An 18,407-nucleotide genomic window follows, 5' to 3' on the forward strand; every position below is an offset into this window, starting at 1 on the left:
CAAATTTTTCAATAAAGTATTCCATGAATTTTTAATTGTCAAAAGTTATAAATATTTTTGAAAAATAGGAAAATAGCTTGAACGAAATTATAATATATCGCATCATAATCGAAAAAACCTTCTCCTGTAAAATTTGTATTTTGTCGCTTACGATAAGGGCTCGATATGTATCTACAAAAACAGCAGGAAAATTAAAATCAACCCTTAATAGAACCAAGCAAATCATCAATACCAAATTTTAAATGCGATACAATAACCGATTTAGTAAATTAAATTTCACATACGATAAAATTAACTAAGTAATATTTCCATAAATATAGCGAATATGGGTAACAACTATGTAAAAATGTAACATACGATAGTTTCACGCAAAGGGATCGATATCATAAATCAGCATTAAATTCTTTGATTTTTGAAAATATTGCAATTTTCCCAAATCTCAAAACTTTAAATAAATCGTGCGACCTCTGTATGTTATCCGATATCAGTTTTTCAGCATGAGGTTTTTAGATGTCGGAGAATAATTAAATATATCTTGGGAGTAGAAAATTTTAAAAATCCATTTTAAGGGTCACTGTAAAAAAAAAACTTAAAAAACTTTTGGAATTTGTTTAACAAAATATTAGTTAGGTGAAGGACGGATTATATTTTGTTTTTTAATATGTACGACGTACGTATTTAATTATTTATGAGAAGTATGAACTAAATATTATGTTAAATTTTGTTTTATTGGGTGTGAACTGGAATTACCATTGTTTTGTTTTTCCACCCAACTAAATATTTAAAATGATAAACTATTATTTAGTATAACAAATTAAAATGCAAATACAAAATCATGTAAACAAATACACAGTAATAGTTTAGCATTTCAATATTACAGTTTACCAGCACCTTAGACCATGAAAACAATATAAGTATTTGAACGTCAACACAAAAGTAACGAACGACAACCCACCCACAATATTGCGGCAACATTAAATCATCAGTTAACAGTATTTAAAAGTATGATAAGAATAGCAAAAAAACTAATAATAACTTTTTTAATTCAGTCAGTCATTGAGCCAGCCACTCAGTCGCTAATGTTGGTAAATATTGAAATATTAAAGCAACTTTTATTTTTCTTGAAAACAAAAAATTACTGAAAGAATGCGTGGGAAAGTAATCAACCAAAAATACATAATAAAAACAATGTCTACATTTTAATATGTCATAGATATCATAACTATAACAATAAGAACAACAACGAAATCAGAAAGAATAAACGTAAATTGACGCTCCAATTTCAAAGAAAACAAAAAGTGAACTGAAAAAGTATTTGGAACACAAGGTTGAGTCAAAACAACTTGGAATACATAATGATTGTACATCAAAGCGAAAAATAAAAAGTGGTAAAAGTGCAACATTAGTTATGGTTGCATCAAAAAGTCTAACATGACATGCAACATTGTTGCCGTGTTAAACTTTTAAAGTGAACTTGTGCTATAAAGCTCTTTTCAAAGTTCCTTCAAACTACATTCAAGACACATATTGCAGTCAAATTTATTTCAATGGATTATAAACGACCATAAGAAATCGGTACAAGATTGCGTTTTGAATAATATTCCAATTGTAGAATTGTTACAGAGGACATTATTTTGATGTGTAAGTATTTATATACATATTTACTATGTATAATCGCAATTTTTGGTTTAAGATATAATATGTAATTACATTAGACAGACTCACAGAAAAATGTGTTTTCGTAAAAAAAACTTTGGTTAGTTTTCCCAAATTATGTTCCCAAAATATTAGTACGTTGGGCAGTTTAGTATTTGTATTGCCATCCAATTTAATCTCCCAATCATCTGAAAAGGCTGTTTTAAGCCTTAACTTGTTAGTATAGCTTTAATATTTCTTTCGTTAATCTCAATAGCTATATTACGACCAAATGTAGTGAATTAGATCGGCTGTAAGACTCATAATTAAGTATGGTTGCACTGTAAGATGGGATGCAATAAGAACAGAGTGTTAAAGGTCAAAATTCACAGATGTTCATGGATATCATTCTACATTTGCTGCCCATTGAGGAGTTCATAATGGGAATGACAACAGGAGGTTTACTTGGCCAGTATTGTTCTAGCCAAAGGAAAAAGGATATCGAATAATCTTATACAAATACGGTCTCCTCTCATGGATACCCGGTGATGAGGTTATCTCGGACAACATCCCTGAGATGTATGGAAGAGTTCCGAAAGATTATACGACGGTTATGCTGTATTTACCAGTGGGTCCAAAATGGTGGAAGTCACAGGTCTCTAGATTGTGGAGACGAATACAAGAATGTCGTTCAACCGCTCTGATGAATGTAGTATCTTTCAGTAAAGATACTGACTTTTCTGAAAGCAATAGATCTCATTATGGAGACCACCATCTGGGTAGTCAGACAGCATGAAAGGATCTACATGGTCATATGGTCAACTAGAAGCTGGTGGATGATGGTTTACTCCGACGTAAGATTGTGATGGGTGTCCTGTAATATTGTAGGGAATGAAATTGCCGATGAGATTACAAGGCGTGTTTTGGAACTATCCTTTGGGTGAGGGAGACATCAGTGAAACCACTAATCAATTCCGGACAAATCGCTCATGGGGAAGTAGTAGGGTATTCAATCGATTAACCGTTAATCGGTTAACCGATTAATTTTGGACGGTTAACTGCTCGAATAATTTAAAATTTCAGATTTTCAAATAACAAATAAACCGATTAATTTGATTCGATTAACCGATTAACCGAAATTCCTTTTTTTTGCACTTTGTGCCGATTTACACCATGACTTTTAAGACGTCGTTTTTTCTTAATTCTCTTTTGAAGTTGCTTTTACTCCACCACAAACTCAAAATATCAAAAGAGAATTAAGAACGCCATAAAAGTCATGGTGTAGATCGGCACTTTAACATGTTTTTTTGTATTTATTTTTCCAATTCAATTACAAATTTCAAATTAAAATTATATATTTTTTCGAACATCCAAGAAAAAATTTTAGTGAGAATAACAACTGACATATTTTATTTACATGGATTTAAAACTTTTTTTGCATTTACATGTACAGAATTTAACGAAGCTAGACGAAACTATCAAAAGTATTCAATATCTAAAACAATCCAAAAAGGACACCAATATGCTTAGAAAAAACTAAAAAAAACTGAGATAATGAATATTCTTCATCATGCTTTCGATTTCTCCAACATCTAAAATCAGCGAAAGAGTTTTTTCTAAGTCAAGTTTTATTAAATCTAAAGAAAAATCGTTTAAAAGGAAAAAAAAATCAATTATATTCTTTTTATAAAATATTATTTCGGAAGATCTCACTAAAATCCTAAAAAAAACTCAAATGTGTATACAAAAAAGATCTCAAATACCATATTGTATTTTCAATTTAAAATTAAAATAGATATTATTCGGTTAATCGAATAATTTTAAATTAATCGATTATTAACCGAATAAATCTAAACCCCGATTAATTATTTGCTCGGTTAACCGATTAAACCAAAAACCCGATTAATTGAATACCCTAGGAAGTAGACAAGATTATTGCGGCCCATACTGAACATTACTGTATCTGAAAAAGAGTAGTGTTAGAGTGATCATAGGTATGATTACTGGTCACTGCCCAGTGGGATGCGACAACAAGACACCGGTGTATTGCAGAGACAAGGAGGAATTAGATAATTCCATGAGTTATTAGATGATGTTTCTACTTCATTAAAGGGGTGGCTTTATGGAAATTAATAACCTTAGACTAGTTATAGCAGTACTTTCTATTATTTCCAGTCCTAGGAAATCTCCTGATATTATAAGTTCTCTCTTATTTTGTTACTTTATTTCTCCTATTTATAAGAGAACCTGTAGATATACCGGATTTTGTTATTTATTACAGAGACTAAAAATGTGGAGATTGCAACCATTGCCATCATAAGATCTTATAAAAATTTTAACGGTTTGGGTTTGTCAATACAATCGGTAAAAAAACCCTAATTAGTTTCAACTATGCAGAAATCACTGAGTTTTTTTACTTCTATCCATAATTATATATAGCTGCTAAATAACACCCACATCCGGAAAATAAATTCAACATGAATATAATTATTAGAGTTCGTTTGTGACCAGGTCACTTCATTTGATTTGCAGGTATCATAATTTTTCTGAAGGTTTTTGCGTAAATAAATAATGGCGTCCTTTTTTTTGGAAAATTTTCACTCCTTGTTTTGGTTCAACGCAGTTAAAGACGCGGATTTTGAGCACATTTTTCTGTAGAGCAAAAATGGTTTAATGTATTACAACTCTGATTTCACCAGTCGATTCTGAATCCTTAAAAATTGTTCCAAAAGCCCACAACAGGAAGCGCAAATCTCATAAAAAAATTTAGATTTTTTAAGTAACATTTTGATTAGCTTAAAATAGCTTATCATTGAGTATGTTTAAAAAAAACTAAAATTCTGTTTGGGTTTTTGGGACTATTTTTAAGGATTCGAAAAACATCAATTCTATTAATTTTTGATGCAGAATTGACTGGTGAAATCATATTTGCAATATATTCAACTAGCTATGTCCGCCCGTCTGTCTACTGAACGCACGAAAAATTTAATGTTTCCCAAATATTCTGGTTCAACCTAAAAATAATTAAAACATGATTTTGTTCCCAATAATATTTAAATTCATGAAATTTACAACTATTGTTTTCTAGTAATATAAAATAAAGGTACCGATTGGTGGTAGGTATCAGAGATGTGCATGAATACCATTCAAATGACATATTTATTATTTTGCAAAAATTAATACTGAGTTATCACTATACATAAACTAAACGAATACTGTCATTGCATAATTCATTACAGCAAGTGTTACAAAATGCATTTAATTGCCTACATATTCTGTAAACTCTTACCATTCACAAAAGCAACGAATCAGTCTGAGTGTTTTGAATATACGCAGAGTTCTTTGAGTAAATATACACTTTCCTATATGAGTATGTTTGAATTCAGTTAAGGAGGATTTTTCATGTATATTTATATTTTTTATAATACGGAAAACTCCATTTTCAATATTTTTTATTATTTCGAAGTTTGTTGTATCAAAGTAAGACGACATTTATTTCTTCAACCAATCGCGAAAGCTTATTTAAAAAAAAATTAATGCTCTGATTTTGTGCATTCAAATTATCATCGAGCTTTTTTGAATCATTTGAATTCAAAACACAGTAATATTATTTGAGTTGTCATTGCTAACAGCATTTAAAAACTGATTGAGAAAATTTCAATCAATTGTGAGAGCGCAAGCAATATTATTAGCACATATTCATGATTGAAAACACTATAAAAGCAGTGATTTCATTCATATAGGAAAAAAGCGAATCAAATCATGTACATTAGTGTGTCCCAAAAAAAGTATTTTTTCTTATTTTCATGGGTGCTCAAGCATAATTTGAAAGCTTATAGGGTAGAGTATTTTTGAGATTTTTTTCAGATTTTTCGGAAGTGGTTTAGAGGTCGCTCAAATCGAGTTTGTTGGCCTTTTTTTCAGTTTTATTCATAAATTTGTCAAGATCCACAATTTTCATTACTTTTGAAGACACAGTTTAAAAGAAAAATGTACGAGCTATATTTTTGTGTGCAAAATTTTTTAGTTTTTGTAATGAATTGGCTCATTAAGATGCCCTACATTACAATTTTTCGAAATTTTTCCATAAAATTTGTAAATAAGGCTTTATAACTTTTAAAATTTTTATGAAAATTAAAAAAACTAAAAATGCAGTTTGAAAGATCAATTAATTCTTAATAATCTAGAGATAACAATTTTTGAATTTGCTTTTACCGTTCCTGAGTTATATAAAGCAAGCGAAAACTTTTGTGTACACAAAATGATTTTTATACCCTACAACACCATAGTGTAATCAAACTACAAGTCGCAATTTCAAAGATAAAATTTGATACAAGCTTTTCTATTGCCAATTGGACGAAGCATATTGAATTTGGTTGGAATCGGTCCATTATTTCTACTAGCCCCCATACGATTGAGCTATCTAAAAATAGATAAAATCTCATAAATATATTATTTATAATGATATCTAAACCACATTGAGCACAAATAAGTTTTATATAAGCTAAACTCGCGTCTACCAAATTTTGTGGCGATCGGCCCATAATTAGTTAAAGCTCCCATATAAGGTCCACTTCCGAAAATCATTTTAACTATCATAAATCTCTTAAAAATATTCGTATTCAAATAAAATTCAATACAAATATATTATATATATGGGGCATTTCATGTCAAGTGAACCAACTTTTGAAATCGATGTCTTCCGATCGGGAATTTTTCAACAAGATCGGTCGAGAACTCTCTGAGTTATAGGAGGTCAAATTTTGACATTTTGGTCAAACAGGTGTTTTTTCTTATCCATGTAACTTATTACCTATTGTTCTTAGCAAAATGCGTCCCAAATAGTTTAGATAGCTCTTTCTTCAATCTTTCGAAAAAAAATAAAAAATTTTTAATACTTTTTTTTCCGAAATCAAAAACTTTGTTGACTTTTTTTTAAAAATGGACCCTTTTTTAATTTTTTTTTAGCTCAAACAAAAGCTTAGATATTATCCTTGAAGACCCTTTTGGTCGCTTAGTGGGATGCGAGTGGGATATCTATCAAAATAAATATTTTTTAACTCAAGATTTACAATTTTTTACTTTTTTTTTGTTGCAAATACGAATTTTTTTTCAAAATGGGCCCTTTTTTTAAACATTTTTGTCTAAAGTTACAAAGCATTTATTTTGATATGTTTGTCTTAGCCACCATAGTGGGGAGGGTATTATGCGTTTATACTGATGTTTGTAACGTCCAAAAATATTTGTCTTTGAATCACTTTCTGAGTCGATTAAATTTTTCATTCCTACATATATGAAGAACCACGCCTACTACTATAAGTCTGCCCATTTGAATCTCAATGGACAAGTGTAGTCACAAGTAACGAAACTAGTAAATTTAAAACCAATATCACCAATTTCTCACATACTGAAATAATTTCTAGTATGTGCTACTTCACCCAATACAGGCAATATAAAAAAAATTATATCTGCGAATCGGTGATTCTAATAACAGTACCAACACTTTCTTCGGAACCGTTTACTAAAACTTTTTCTTTCTCGAAACAACTTGTAGTTAAAGCAATAATTTTTAGTGTCTTCACGGTGTACATTTCTACTTACTATTTATTCTTTTATGGTTTTTATTTCATTACACACAAACATTTGCTACAAAATAAAAGTGACATTTTCCCACAGAAAATTATGAAATGTATCTTTTTTAAGACAACAACTAAATATAAAAAAAACTATTGTCTCTAAAAGTTACCGAAAAACACAAAAAAGACCTAAAAATAAATTTTTAAACAACAAACTTTGAAATTTTGATTGTGTCTTAACACCAAAACAAGTTAAAATAACAAAAACTACAGCAAAATGAAAAAAGTTATGAATTTTTGTACAATAAGTTTTTGTCTTGATAACAACTAGAATTTTTTTTATACAAATTTTCATGTACTAATAAATAAATAAATGTACTTTATGTTGTGCGAGTGTCACCATTAGGGTGTCCACAAAGGCAAAAATTAAAAACGATGAGAAAATTAGAAATCTGAATGATATCAGAGATTAGATATTAGCCAAACATACATATTCTCTACAGATTCTAGCGGAGATTGGCGATAAATTTAGAATATAAATGAATTGTAAAGTTCGATTCCATCTTTTGTTGGAATATTAAAAAGATTTGAAAAAATATTGAACCCAAAACTGAAAATAATTTGTATCACCCTATTTTGTAAACAAGACTTTCTGAAATACTCGTGAAATCGTAAGAAAGTAATAATGAATGAACGTAAACATGAATGAGTGAATGAATGACTGGCTGACTGAATAAAAGACTGAACAAACTTTGTTTAGTACTTAAACCATAAACTACAGCAAAATTCACAAAATGAAAATAAAATACTTTTACAATTCGTTCGTTCTTATGGGACTCCAAAACATTTTGTGTAGTTTTGTTTCGGTTTTCTTTTTTTTTTAAAAAATAAAACTTTATACTTTTCTTACGCTTGCGGTAATTGTTGATGTCATGCTGAAGATTGTCATTGTCAAGTTTTATTGGTCACAGTCTTGTCTAAAAATTTCTTCCTTCCAAAAAAAGAAGAGTTGTATACATTCAAGCTCTTGTAATAAATATTTTGTAATATAAATTATTAAAGTACCCTACTCTAGCTAGAACAAATGTATACTAAAGTCTGTAATTTCTAAATCCGTGTGAGCTTTTTCATCAATTAATTAACAAAATTTCTTCACACCTCTTGTGTTTTGAATTTGTATGATATTCTACATAAAGGGCACTCACAATTCGTCTTCATCTTGTAAATTTTTCTAAGTAAACTAACATTTGCTGTGTTTATTTGTTGTCTTCTTGTTAAATTTGTCCGTACCCCAGAAATACACGAATCTAGATCATGTTTTTGAATTAATTTAATTTTTATGTTTTTAGCGCCAAGTACATTTTAATATGAATGAATATTTGTATTTAAAAATTGTATGGGAATTTTTAAGTTTTGGTTCTTATTTTTTCGGTGAGTATTTAATTAAATAAACCTTAACATGTTAATTACAAAAACATTAAACATAACAAGAAAATACTTGTTGTAGTCAGTTCGTAAGCTTGAGCAATTTATTGAAATGTCAAATGTCATACAGTTCTCACGATGTTCTCAGGTACGTAATCGCCTTTAGTTGTAAGTTAGTTGGTCATTTTTGCTATTAAATGATATAAAAAATAATAATAAAAACAAGTAAGAAAGTATGGTCGGTCAAGCCCGACCATATAATACCCTACACCAAGTAAATGAGTTAAAAATATTTCTCTTTTAAAATATCAATAATTTATATTCGTGAGTGATTTTCGGAAGTGGGCCTTATATGGGAGCTATGACCAATTATTCACCGATCACCATGAAATTAGGTCGTGTGATTTATGTCATTTTATTTATTTGTGTATATACCAAAATTTTTAAGTGATTTAAGCACGTTAAAGTGATTTTCGGAAGCGGGTCTATATGGGAGCTATGACTAATTATGGACCGATCGTAACAAAATTTGGTAAAATGAATTTTGTATATATAAAACTTATTTGGAGCGAAATTTGTGTAGATACATATATAAATTAAACATTTATGACCGATAAAGTCCAATTTCGAGAGGACATTTGTATGGGGGCTATGTGAAATAATGGACCGATTTCAGCCAGTTTCAATAGGCTTCGTCCTTAGGCCGAAAAAATTATATGTACCAAATTTGATCGAAATATCTTCAAAATTGCGACCTGTACTCTGCGCACAAGGTTTACATGGACAACCAGCCAGACGGACAGACGGACATCGTTTAATCGACTCAGAAGTGATTCTAAGTCGATCTTATATACTTTAAGGTGGGTGTTAAACCAATATTTTTGGGCGTTAGACACATCTGCACAAGCGCATTATACACTCCCCACGGCGGCATGAAATAACCCCCCACGAAATAATCCCCCAAAAATAAAATGAAATAACCCCCCAAAATTAGTACAGAGAGCAACAACAACGATTTTTGGGGTGTTATTTCATTTTTTGGGGTATTATTTCATTTTTTTTAATTGGGGGATTATTTCATATGAAATAATACCCCAAAAAATCAATATGAAATAAGTCCCCAATATAAATTTTGGGGGATAATTTAATTTTTTTATTTATAAAGAACTTGTATTTACCATTCACAAAAAAAATTGTGATATCAGTTGAAGTGATAATCAGTTCAGTTCAGTTAAAGTGATAATTTCGCAGAGTTAAGATCGTGATATAATTTAAATATTAGTTAAAAAATATTTTTTTCTAAATTTCTAATGGTGTTTTAAAATACTTTCCGAGAAAACAATTCAATTTATTTTCTCATATTTAAATAAATAAAAATTAAAAAGATTTTAATTTTAAAAAAGATCTACTTTTTCATAGGAAATTTGTATATTTAGTCTGCTCTAACTTTTTTAATAAGAGCTATAAGGTTTAACTTAAAACAAGTTTAGTTGAAATATTGTTTTGTAAATTGTTTATTTTTTACACAATTTTTCTTGATTACAAAATATTACACTAATTCAAAATATATTTACAAATCAATATTTTAACAAATCTCATTAAACCCAAATATATTTCGTATTGAAATAGATATAATTTTTATTTCATCCAAAAGTCTTAAAAGAGATTTCAACTCAAAATAAGGAAGCTACAAGCACATTTGTTGGATTCAAACGATCTGCTATTAAGTTATATTGTCATAATGTCCTAATATATTATGATAGTTTAAACAAATTGTTGTTGTTCTTCAAACAAAAAGTGTTATTTTATGATAAAACAATAAAAATAGTTCAAAAAGTCTTATTAAATTAAAATTTTTTTTTTTTTGAAAAACAACAAAAATGTGTTTAAACTATCGAACATTACGAAAATAAGACCTTATAGCAGACCGTTTGAAACCACCAATTGTTTTTGATCACCTTCACTGTGTTCGGGGACTTATTTCATTTCTGAATTGGGGTTCTATTTCATATGAAATAAGACCCCAATAATGGGGTGTTATTTCATTTCTGTTTAGGGAATTATTTCATTTCGTTGGGGTCTTATTTCATTTTCAAAACTGGGATTTTATTGCATATGAAATAAGACCCCAAATTTTGGGGGGTTATTTCATTTTATTTTTGGGATGTTATTTCGTGGGGGGTTATTTCATGCCGCTCCTCCCCGCTATGGTGGTGTAGGGTATAAAAACTAGATGTTCCAATGAATATTTTAATGTATGGTTAGAAAGTGACGGATATCTGGAACTTTGTTTATCAAATTAATATTTATAAAAAAATTGTTTATTGCTACTACAACACTTTCATCGAATCCCAAATCTAGTTAGACAAAAATATTAAATTATGTACATATCGTCAGTTATTATTGAGAAAAAAAGCACATATTATATGTCCTCAGAATAAAGCGAGATTTAAAAAACGGCTGATTTAATTTTTTTTTGTACGCTAAAAACAATGGCGATAGAAGTTTTTCCAAAAAAAATGTTTTTCTTGAGGTTTTGGCCGAGTTTTTGTCGAACATTTTTTTAAAGGTTTAACTTTTAAGGTTTTTTTATTAAAAAAAATCGGCGATTTAAATTTTTTAAATATATCCTGTTCATGGTAAAATTGTACTCCTAAAACGATATCAGTTTTTCGATGTTTTCTTCGGGGGTTTTTAGACAAGTTTTTGTCGAAAAAACTTTTTTTTTTAGATTTGTACTCTTTTTTGTTATTTTTAAGGCTACAAGCATGAGAGCACATAAAATGTGCTTAAAAATGTTTTCTCTTATACATAGTTTCAAAAACTCGATCAATGATTTTTGAAGTTCACAGTATTGCAGTATAAATTCGACATCCAAGATTGTAATACAAATATCAAAAAGGCTTACAATAGTTGAATGATTTGATTACAACTTTTTTGTTGGGAACACAACAAAAATTTGTTTAAACTATCGCAATACATTAGGATATTATGGCTAGAGTTTCCAAAAAACCGAAAAATTTCCAAACCGCGGTTTCGGTTTTAAAAAATTGAAAACCGATCGGTTTTATTTCGGTTTTGAGATAATTTGTTAAATATTAAGTGTTATAGAAATAAAATCAGTTGATAATATAGGAAATTATATACAAATTTAAAATTCAAACTTGACGGGTGTTCAAGACGATAAAAGAAAATTTATTTTAGCGTATTAATGTATATACTTTGGCTTTTCAGTAAAGAAATAATCATAATAATATTACGATACCAAAAAAAAGAGAACTAAACCAAACTAAGGAGTACATTTTCGTTCTTCAAAATGGTACACATGATCACAAAGTATACAGAGGCGACACGGCAAAAAAAATATATTTGTCTCTTTCGCTCGAAACAATTTCAACTGGTTTGGTTTTGTGCTTATTTATATAGTTGTTTGTTTTAACGCACTGTCTGTATTAAACCGCAAATTTGTTTTCTCTTTCTATCGAAACAATTTCAAAAAAAAGCTGATTTTAGTGTTTTTGAACTGTCAAATTTGACGCCTCTGTATACTTTGTGACATGATTCTGAATGAGTTAGAATTCACAAAAGTGATACCTTTCTTTAGAATTTTCTATAATAATGGACCTAGAATCATGATGCTGATTTGGAATACAAAATGTGGGTTTTTATGTTAATACGTTCCGAATGAGCTAGAATCCAATTTACAATGAATGAATAAATATGAAACTAGAGACATGTTATCCTGAATTAGTATTAATTCACTAAGGGAGACTTAATAGTACTATTTCTTTCTTCGAATTGAGTTGGCGAAGCGCACCGAGTCAGCTAGTACTCCATACTTTTATCAGATATTTGAAAATAACTAAGTCTTTATTACAAACATTTTTGTAAATAAGTTTTTTGAAGTTTAATAGTGAGAAAATATTCGTATGATCAAATTTTTAAATGAGTTTGTGTCATTCTTTATTAATAGGTTTCATTGTCTAGCCTGTAAAAGGTAGCCTGCTACATCATCTGAAGCAATTATAGTAATACAATTTAAAAAATATAAAGAAATCATAAGATATTTTTACCGATCTGTTTTTAGAGAAATTTGATGAATCATTGGATGAAAAAGTTTGTTTTTATTTCTAAATTTTGAATTTTGAAATTTTGCTGAAAATAGATTGAAAGTATAAACCGAAGAATAATTGTCGGTTTCGGTTAAAACCGAACACGAAACTCTAATTATGACAATACGACAAAATAGTAGACCGTGTGAATACCCCAATTGTTTGTTTAAACAATAGTTCGCGAATAACCATTTTTTTTTTTGATTTCTTTAAAAGTGTACATGTTGGCACATGTATATCGAGCCCTTAGCGCCAAATTATCGTAAGCGACATTTTCTAATGTTTTTTTTATTGCAAAAATTAAAATTTTATTTAGAGTTCTCAGAATATCAAAATTGTTAATAACTTCAAAATTATAGGGGGTAAGATTTTATCGTAAGTCAATAAACGAATTTTATCGTAAGCGACACATAGTGCTATAGAAAAAAAAGAAGGAAATAAATATGTAACTTCTAAATGGTTAGATTGGTTTGAATGAAATTTCACATGCACAAAGAAGAAGTGCTGTCGAGTTTAAGTTCTGAATGTGGACCTCATGGTCCCACCAGGGGCGCGACCAAGGGCTCTACAGAAGACCTAATCGTAGCTATCAATTACCTCTTATAGCCTAGGAGATATTCGCATTTGAAAATTAAATTTTCAATATTTTTACCCAACCTACTCCAGTTTTTTGATAACGGCGTATCCAAATATTTCCCGATTTTTCCAGTTTTCCTTAATTGGACTAACAACATATGTATGTGTCAAATAGAAAAAGAACTGTTTAAAAATAATGACTAAGTCCAAAGTTATATGCATTTGAATTTAAAAAATTTTAAAAAGCCGATTTTTCGCTAATTTTTTGGGAAAAAAAAACTGCTTTTCTTTTTAAGTTATCACAAAAAATTTCTAAGAGGATGTATAAGGAATTTATACTTTCTGAAAGCTAAGTTTTCATAAAATATTTTAAATGAAAAAAAAAAATTTATATTTTTTGTTACCGAAGGGACCAGGTCCATTCAAAAAACACTTGAACCGATTTTAGATGGCCCAATATGCTTTTAATTATTTTGTAAAGGATTCCGATAACTCGGAATCCATACGACCCTGGTATGGATATTATAGCCAAAAAACTAAAAATTTCCATTTTTGGGATTTTTCAACACTTTTTTGGAATTGCGGGATTGCTGATAATAAATTTCAAAATTCGTTTTCATTATTCCATTTTAAATAGAAAATTTTACATAACTGTGAAATTTCATTAAAAACTATTCATAAATAACAATTTTATTTCAATTCGAAAAATTTGCATCTATGCAAAAATTCAATAAAAAACATTTTTTGTCATATTTTTCAAGTATTCCATGAATTTTTAATTGTCAATAGTTATAAATATTTTTGAAAAATAGACAAATAGTTTGAACCAAATTATATTATATCATATCGCATCATAACATTTTTAATTCTATGTACATATAAATTTCAAAATAATCGAAAAAACCTTCTCCTGTAAAATTTGTGTTTTGTCGCTAACGATAATTTGGCGCTAAGGGCTCGATATGTTGGCACTTTTTCAATAAATATATGTTAATCTCCATATGTTTTATAGAACGATATAGCCCCAACAAAAACGTTCATTACCAACTAATGAGCTAAAATGCTAATATTCAGATACTATGTTATTCAGTAATTGCTAATGTAATCCATGTTTTACTAGGAATTTTAATAAATTTTAACTTACTTAATAATAAAAATCTAAATTTCCCTATCGCTAAAGGCCTAAATATATCCTATTATTATTTATTTCCACATTAGACCACCCATTAATATTTTCATTAACAAGATCTTCTTAATTGCAATGTTTAAAATGTGTGGCATCTGGATTATCAAATTACTAAAATAATAAAAAAAAAAAATAACTTACCTACCGCCCGCAAAAATGTGTGCAAAAAATTGCAATAATAAACGCAGACGTTCTTTTGGTTTTTTTTTGCTATACTGTATAATATGACGTTTTTATATTTTGGCAGACGGTTGGTTCGAACAGATGAATGATCTTATCACCTTTTTTATGCTGATCTTTATATGATCTGTTTATACGCACGACCTTTGGTAAGTCAATCAAGTATATGCAACATAATGTAGCACAAAAGCTTCAGAAATATGATCAAAGTCATGTATCCATGTCATTCACTTGTTACTATATAGATTACTTAAATATAGTATGTATGTTTGTATGTATATTTGATCACCACATACATAAGTAGTACCTGTTTATATTTATGTAGTAAGTAATAGTAGGGGATCCCTTATATAAATTTGTTTAAAGATTTTACAGAAATTTAACCCTACATATGCGATGCCTTGTCTAGTAGAACTTTGATGAACATTTCACTTGAAACGCATAGTATTAGAAACTGCTTTTACATCGAATCATTACATGCAATGTGAAATGGATCCACTAAGATAACCCGAAGCTTAAGAGTCGTATGTGAAGCCCAGCCAACAAGACTAATTGACCCCAAAGCCAAATATTAATGGCGCTAAGGTAATTCTCTGTATTTGCAAATACAGAGAATTACCTTAGAAATACCATGGTGCGAGCAAAAGCAGAATATGCGGCCAGACGTGACACCGAAACATTCCTCATTGCCTCATACGCTTTAATTTAATTTTTTTGAATTCAGTTTCAAGATTCTTCAATTTTGATTTTTCGCATTTAAAGGAAACATGTTCTTTTGCCTTTCTAATATCTGCTATAGCTTATAGTATTTCAGATTCAACTTCTGGGGAATCCCTAAGTGTAAGCCTCAACAAAAGTGAGATTGTGTATGTGTCAGCTGCATATGGAATATTATCAATTAATTTTAATTTTGTTGTTTTTTTTTTCAAGTATGTTTTCGTTCAGTTTTTGTTCCATCTATTCGCAAATGGACCGCCTATAATGACCATCACCTGAAGTAATTTGAGCTTTAAATGTTTTGCTGTTATTGTAATTGCTGCTGTTGTAGTTGTTTTTGTATATTTAAACCGATAAAGTACGTAAGGTAATTTGATATATCAAACGCGTGGCTATCTGACATATTAGAGGAGCAAAATCTAAAAAAAAAGTCAAAAGAACATCAAAATATGATACGAATATACATTATCTACATATACAAAAAAAGTTGACAGCAGAAGCCACTAGGGACCATAATGGTAGACACTTAATAATATTCTTGGTAGACAGCAAAGTTTTGTAGATTGTTTAATGCAAAAAGCTAAAGTTTTTAGTGATAACTCATACATACTTACTTAAACACACAAGCATCTTCAAAATTATAAACGTTTCGTTAGCAGGTGTTTTATGTGTCAAAAATAAATAAACAAGGCCTAACAGAATAAAACTGCTGACGTAACCAGATATTGTCTTTTAGGGTTGAATGTATCCATAAGATGTTGCAAATTGCTTTTATGAGGAGCACTTATGTGGTCAATGTTTAAATTAGGGTCAAACAAACATTTCAGTTGTACCACCCATAATGACAAATTAATTAGAGCATCTGATTTTTTGTGTTGAACGATAAAAGGGCATCGATATTGGAGTTCAAAGCACAGGATCAATATTTAATTAATGTATATCTGCTGAAGCTGATTTATGGTGTTTTATGTCCCCTTCGTTTTTAAAAAATCGAAAAAAAATAATAAATATAATCTGAAAGTTTTACTAATCACGGACAACTTTAACCCTTAAATCGTGAAGGTCAAAGGTAAAATTTTGCAATATTTGGAATTTTTAAATGAATGATAGCGAAATATTATATATTTTTGGTTCGTTTTTAAAGAAAGTAGCGAAAAATATACCTTAAAGTCTTAGATATAGTGCAAAAATATAAATTAACCATTAACAGCACTTTGGGTCCAAATGACCCTCAACTTTTAAAATCACGAAAATCACAGCCAAATTGAGGTTCGTTCGCCAAAATGTGGCCAACAAATTAATTTTTCCCGAAAATCACAAAATTTAAATAGCAGCTACGGAAAACTGTGGGAGGTATTGACATATTTTTTTCATATTTTTATTCATTATTATATTCTCAATAAATCCCTGTGTAATGATCAAAAAATTCTGAAATTTGTTTAACACAATTTTTAAAAATTTTAAAAGGGAATTTTGAAACTGCCGTTAAAAAAATTATATCGTTAAAATAATAGGTTAACGATATCCTACGAATACAAAAACTCATATACAAGTAACTATGGATATATTTTAAGTAATAGTTAGCTTTGATTTTAATATTTCTCAAAATATGTCAATTTTGTTCCTACATTTATTGTTCTAGTGGCCTGAGACACGTTAATGGTCTGAGGAATTTTTAATAACTTTAACATTTTTAAACCAATTTTGGTATTTTACGTACACATTTCGATTATATTAAATTGCAAAAGTAACTATTTAATGGCAACAATTATATACAAACTGAAAAAATAGAATTTTTTCCCTTTGTAATTGATCTCACGAACTTTAACCCTCATGCGGCACGCCAATTTTTAACCGATAGGGCTCAAACTTCGGCAAATTTTTGTTTATCCTAACCTCACACAAAACTGCTCTTCGTTTTTAAAAAATTGAAAATAGAAAAATAAGGTCCACCTTAATATATATATAGTTCCTAGGAGGGGCAAAGGGCCTTAACAAATTCTCTCCATTCTACTTTTTCTAAAGCTAAGTTTTTAATTTCCCGCCATGTGTATCCTGCTTCTAGTGCTTGTACGTCTACCAGTCGCATCCTAATATTAGACGGTCTACCTCTTCTGCGACTACCCTGAGGATTGCAATCCAGATCTGAGCATGCGGTATCATCAAGTGGCTTTCTTAAGGTATGGCCAATCCACATCCACTTACGGCATCGGATTTCTAACGATATTGGCTCATGGTTCGTTGCCGACTATAAGGCCGCATTGGTGATGTTGTTCGGCCAAAAGATGAGCATGATTTTCCGTAGGCAGCGGTTGCAAAAGGCTTACAAAGCCTGCAATTCTTTGTTTGCAGCGTTTCATGTCCCGCAGCCGTAAAGAACCACCGATTTTATGCTGGCGTTAAATATTTTACTTTATGTGTTTCTTGTGGTGTATGTGGACCTCCATATCTTTCCGAGAGAGTCGATGTCCTCAGCTGTTCCAACTTTGACAGTATTGAGGCTGCCTAAATAACAAAATGAGTCCACATTATCTAATGAATTGTCACATACGGAAATTTTTCGGGTGTTATTATGTTTATGCACATTACATTGATTTTAGGTATATGTGTTGACAACCCTGCTAGCGCTGCGTAGGAGACAAATATTATCAGCATATGCTAGATCTCCAAGGTTGCGTTATAGTCCCCACGAAATGCCTCTGTTATTTTGAGATACACGGGTCATTACGATACACGTTAAACAGCAATGGATATAGAATGCATTCTTTGCGCCACCTTCCTCCACTGTAATTTGGCCACTTAGTTGCTATTTGTACCTTATTGAGGTGGAGCAGAGAGAAGTTTTATGTAGCATTCTTCCCATATCTGTCTCTATGGGAACACCAAACCTTTAATTAATGCTATCCATTAAAGGTTTGGTGTTAGAGAATGTGGAGTTCGCTAATCTGGCGTATTTTTGTTGGGCTAGAGCTTTTGCAGTACTGATTTTGGCACAGTTTA

The sequence above is a fragment of the Calliphora vicina genome, chromosome 3, assembly GCF_958450345.1.
Source record: "Calliphora vicina chromosome 3, idCalVici1.1, whole genome shotgun sequence".
NCBI lineage: Eukaryota > Metazoa > Arthropoda > Insecta > Diptera > Calliphoridae > Calliphora > Calliphora vicina.